Consider the following 5908-nt stretch of genomic DNA (forward strand, 5'->3'; position numbering starts at 1 on the left):
TTCCCATATTATATTCCCAAATAGGCCACATCTTAAAGCAAGAGGAGCTACTTGAATCTCGGAGCATTCATTTTTTAAGACTTGGGGAACCTGAATGTAATATATCATTCGAAGGAATTTCAGTGGCCAGATCCTTCCGCACTAACTTAGCTCTCCTAAGAAACGCTTGGATCCAATGCTTTGCATTACTTGGGAAACAGTAAAATCTCCATGAAAATAAATCCAATCTTTAAAGCATCATGGTTGTGCCTGACGTGTGCTGCTTTTTAGAACCACAGGCCCCGAAATGATTTTTTTTTTAGACCCTTACCTTCCGTCTTGGAGTCCATACTGTGTATTGGCTCCAAGGCAGAAGAGTGGGAAGGGCTAGGCAATGGGGGTCAAGTGACTTGCCCAGGGTCACACAGCTGGGAGGTGTCTGAGGCCAAATTTGAACCTAGAACCTCCCATCTCTAGGACTGGCTCTCAATCCACTGAGCTACCCAGCTGCCCCCTCCAAAATGATTTTTAACATAAATAACCACAATGGGAGGTATCCAGCTCTAGCAAAAAGCAGCAGCATGAAGACAGCATCTTTCTTCCCAAGGTTTGGGTTTGGCCCAGTATTCCTGAAACATGGAATACAGCACACCCAGCAGTCATTGCTCCTACAACAAAGCCTTGAGCTCCCACACGCATGTGAATCAGGTGGACAGCCATTTTAGTATTCCCTCTGCTCTTCAATCTGTATAATCCATGTGCAACAATAGCTGCGAAACCTGCTATTCCAAATGGGACAAATGGTGCCTCCTTAGCTTTTCGGGCAAGTTTTGATCCTGATGTCTCCTCATAAGTAGAAAGAGAAACCTCACTATCTGATGACATAGTAGTTGGTTGAAGTAAGAGGCTTCACAGAACGGCAGAATATGGATTCACCTTTTACAAGCAGCCTTTGTCTTTTGCTTCGTTCCCAACTTCCCCAGCCTACATCATCCAGAAATGACCAGCCACCATTCCTAGGTTTTTAGCTGGGGTCTAGCCATTCAAATCCCTTTCTCTTCCACCATATTCTTTATCAAGGGTTCCTTTACCTAATCTTCCCTTCTTGTCTAAAGCCCTTGCCTTTGATGGGCTCTAGTTGGGAAAACACCACCTGTGCCCCTAAGGTCTTTAGTTTCTTTCTTAATAGCGATAGAGAATATTACAAGATGTAAAATGGATCATTTGATTATATTAAATGAAGAAAGTTTTGTACAAACAAGACCAATGTAATCAAGGGAAACATCAAACTGGGGCGGGGGGGAGGAATTTACAACAAATTTCTCTGAAAAGTCCTCATTTCTCAAATATAGAGAGAAAACAAGTCATTTCCCAATTGACAAATGGTCAAGGGATATAAAGTTTTCAGATGAAGAAATCAAAGCTATCAATAATCATATAAAATGTTTTAAATAATTCTTGATTAGAGAAATGCAAATTAAACCAACTCTGAGATACCTCCTCAAACTAACAGATTGGTCAATATGACAATAAAGGAAAGTGAGAAATGATGGAGGGGATGTGGCAAAATTGGGACACTAATGCATTGTTGGTGGAGTTGTGAACTGATCCAACCATTCTGGAGGGCAATTTAGAACTATGCCCAAAGGGTAAAAAAATGTGCCTACTTTTACTGTTTTGTATAATACCATTGTCTGTATCCCAAAGAGTTGGAGGAGGAACCACTTGGACAAAAATATTTCTAGCAGCTCTTTTTGTTATGGTAAAGAATCAGAAATTGAAGGAATGTCCATCAGTTGGGGAATTGCTGAACAAATTGTGGTATCTGATGGTGATGGAATACTATTGTACTGTAAGGAATGATGAACTGGAGGGATTCAGAAAGAACCAGAAAGACCTCCATGAACTGATGCAGAGTGAAATAAGCAGAACCAGGAGAACCTTGTACACAGTAACAGCAATAGTGCACTATGATCAACTATGAAAGACTTAGTTAATGCTCCAGGACAATTCTGAAGGGCTTATGACAAAGAATGCTGTCTACCTCCAGAGAAAGAACTGGTGGAGATGGAATGCAGATAAAGGCATTCGGTTTTTCATTTTAGTTTATTTGGGTTTGGGCTTTATGTGAGTATCCCCTCACAACAATGGACAACATATGGAGATGGGTTTTGAGTGATAATACATGTATAACCCAGATCAAATTGCTTACATCTCTGAGAGGGCAGAGGGAAGGGAGGGACGGAGGCAATTTGGAGCTTATAATATTGGAAAATTGTTGTTATGTGTGATTGGTAAAATAAAAGATTTTTGTGAAAGGCTGTGAACGTTAGCATTATTTTCTAGCACTGTCATCTGGGCCTACGTGAATCACCAGATGTGGGTGCTAAGACCTCTGTTGCAACTTAGAAACATTTTCTGAAAAGACAGCAGCCTCTCTATTGTTATTCTCACATCAAAAAGATAGCTACCGCAGGGAGCCACCAACCAATATTATTAGTCTCTTCTCCCTCTGACACTTAGAGGATTCGGGTCATCATCACCGAGAGAAAAACAGCTACTTCTCTTCAGTGTTCAGCTTTTTGCTCTTCTAGAAGAACCAATATGAGGCTTTCTTAGCTCCAAGCAGCCCATTTCTTTCTCCTCTGCGTCATATCTAGCCTCCTGCTCCAGGTTAAGCTTCCCTTCTGCCTCTTCAGAGCTTTCCTCTTTGCTCTAAGGCCCAGCTTTTAAGGAATTCTTTCAAAATGGTCCTAGAAGAGCAAAGAGGCATTCTTTGAAGTCCTTCCCTTTTTTCCTAAGAAGAGACCAGTTTATACTTTAAGAACTGTAGCATCCCAGCTATATTCTCATGTTGAAAGTATTGTTGATGTACTGATATTGTAGCCTGTGTGCTCATGTACCAGACTCATGGTCATGCTGCTTCTTGATCATTGACTTTCCAAATCTTCAGTCCAAAGGACTAAAGAATTCCTGGGCAGGACATTAGCTGCCACAGGGTCCTAGCTCACGCCTTGGTAGACCACGTTCCTTACCAGGTCACATGTTTGATTCACCTCCTCCTCAATGATCATGTGGTTGTCAATTGAAGCCTATGCTAAATCCTATGCCATGTCACAGGTTCATTAGCTACCTCCCACTCCACATTCCTGGATTCTCCAATAAAAGTTTGGGAACACGTGTAGATCCCTCTCTCAATTCCATCAGAGGGGCATGCACGATGGAGCCTATATTTTTTAACTCCTTGTCTCTGAGTCTTTATTCCTCTCTCTCTCTCTCTCTCTCTCTCTCTCTCTCTCTCTCTCTCTCTCTCTCTCTCTCTCTCTCTCTCTCTCTTTCTCTCTCTTTTTCTCTCTCTCTCTCTCTCTTTCTCTCTCTCAATATCTCTCTTTCTCTACTTTATCCACTTCCCCTCAGTTTTCAATCTCCTTCTCAGATATCCACCCACGAAAATATTAATATGTAACTGCAGGAGGATACAAGAACAAATAATCATCACTTGGTCATGGGAGAAGTACAAAGACTCTGCATTCCCATACAAATGATCATAAAACCTTCTGACTTTTGTGCTTGTCGCCCTCTGGAGCACCTTGTCCTTCTGGGAAGGATGTGTCTGAAGCCTAGCCGAGCATCTAGTAGGATTGCATCAAACTTCTTCTCAAAGTCTTTATGACCTAGATCAGTCTCTCCTTTAGTCGTGGTGGCTCATGCCATTGTGTTGCCTTCTCTTCAATGGGAAGAGTGTAGCTTTAGGAATTACGTGTAGTGTCTTCAGACTGCACAATTTCCAGAGCTGATCTTTTAAAGATTCCCCAGCTTTAATAGGTAACCAAATAAAAAATGGGAAAGCAGATCGAAAGCAGACTAGACAGAGATAAGGAAACTTAATAATGTAGTGTCCAATACACTGGAAAACATAAATTACTTAGCAAAAAAAAAGTCCTTATTTGATAAGAATGGCTGGGAAAACTGGAAAGAAGTCTGGCAGAAATTAGGCTTATATCTTATATCAGATTCCACAAAAAATTCAAAATGGATATGGCATGAGCATTGTACCCCTAGAAACTCAGGCAAACTATTATCAGGGAAATTCCTTGGCTCCTTTACACCCTCTGACTCCAGATGGACAAAGAGACACACCTCATCCATCTGTCTTCCAAATCATGAGAACCACCCCCATGCCTTTGAGCAAACCTCCTCCCCAATCCCTTGCCCCAGAGTCACATCCTCACTGCTGTAAAAGAATATAAAAAGCCCAGAATTGAGGCATTCTGGGAGCAACCCTCCAGGTTGCTCCACTCATGCTGTCTTGCTGTCCTCCTGAGGAGCAGCTCTTCCACCCATGCTATTCCACCTAGGAGGCAGGCTTCCACCTATGCCTGGTCAGATTCAACATTACTTTCCAAATTAATACATCTCTCTTTATTTTTAAGCCAAGTTTCAGAGTCTTGCATTCTTGCAAAAGGTATCCTTCCTGAACCCCAGGGGTTCACCTCTGAACCCCACAACAGATGATATACAAAAAGAATATTAAAGGTTATGCTATTTTAAGACTTAGAAGAGGAGTAGAACATATACCTTTTGCAGCTCCTAGTAGAAGATGAATTCCTAACCAAACCTATTGCCTAGCCCTTATCACTCTTCTGACTTGGAACCAAGATACAGTATTGTGAACTTTAAAACTACTCCACCCTACTCAGACCATACTTTAGGGGGAAATACTTGTAATCTCCTGATTGTAACAATGGAGATACTTGATCTAACAGAATCAGGAATGTCTTGGGAACTTTACATAGCTCCACCCTACTTAGTCTAACAAGGTCAGGGATGTCGGCACCCATACTTAAGGATTAAGTATCTAGGAGGATGGCCTTTAATAGACATGTGCAGAAATAGCTGACAGACCCCTGGGCTGTCCTAAGTCAAGTTGGGTTCTACATGTATCATCATGCAAAACACATATTGGTCGTTGTTGTAAGAGCACACTCATGCAAAAACAAAGCCCCAGATAAAACTGTAAATACATTCATGTATAGATTACTTTGATCTGCATCCATCATATTCCAACAGTTCTTTCTCTGGAGTCAAATCATCCTTAATAAGAGAAATGAAAACCAAAACATCCCTTAGGTTTCACATGACCGTCAGACAATTGGCAAAGATGACAAAAGAAGGGAATCTGTTTGGGGTGAGTTGTATAGAAAGATAGGCACAATTTTCTTAACAAAAAGATCTTAACAATCTTCCATTGTTAATGTATGCAAAATCAATTTTGAATTATGCAAATAAAGTGGCTAAAATATTCATATCCTTTGTCCTAAGCATATGCCTCAATGAGGTCATCGATAAGAGGAAAGCTTCCATATGCATGAAAATCTTTATAGCAGCCCTTTTTTGTGGCAGTAAAGACATGGAAATTAAGTAGATGCCCATTGATTAGAAAAAGCTAAACTAATTGCCGTACTTGAATGTAATGGGATTTGACTGTGTTATAAGAAATAAAAAATAAGGTAATACAAAAAAAGTATGAGAAGATTAACATGAACTGTTGCAGTCAGAAAACCAATATGCAAAGTGACTACAATCATATAAATCAGCAACACCTACAAAACAATCAAAAATGAATCTTGCAAAATGATAAGTAATGAACTTGGATCCAAAGATACTTACTGCAACTCCTTAGCAGAGATGGGAAGTCCAAGGGCATGAAATATTGCACATGTCATATTTTTTCAATGAATTAATTGATGTTTCTGGGTTTTTTCTCTTTGTACTCTTCCTTCCTTCCTTCCTTCCTTCCTTCCTTCCTTCCTTCCTTCCTTCCTTCCTTCCTTCCTTCCTTCCTTCCTTCCGTTCCTTCCTTCCTTCCTTCCGTTCTTCCTTCCTTCCTTCCGTTCTTCCTTCCTTCCTTCCTTCCTTCCTTCCTTCC

General features: G+C 40.7%; 1 pseudogene; it reads right to left on the reverse strand.

The window, feature by feature from the left end:
* Positions 1-542: 542 nt before the first annotated feature.
* Positions 543-864, reverse strand: LOC107650284 (HIG1 domain family member 1A, mitochondrial-like; annotated as a pseudogene).
* Between the last annotated feature and the right edge of the window lie 5044 nt (positions 865-5908).

Source organism: Monodelphis domestica, chromosome X, assembly GCF_027887165.1.
Source record: "Monodelphis domestica isolate mMonDom1 chromosome X, mMonDom1.pri, whole genome shotgun sequence".
In the NCBI taxonomy this organism is placed as follows: Eukaryota; Metazoa; Chordata; class Mammalia; order Didelphimorphia; family Didelphidae; genus Monodelphis; species Monodelphis domestica.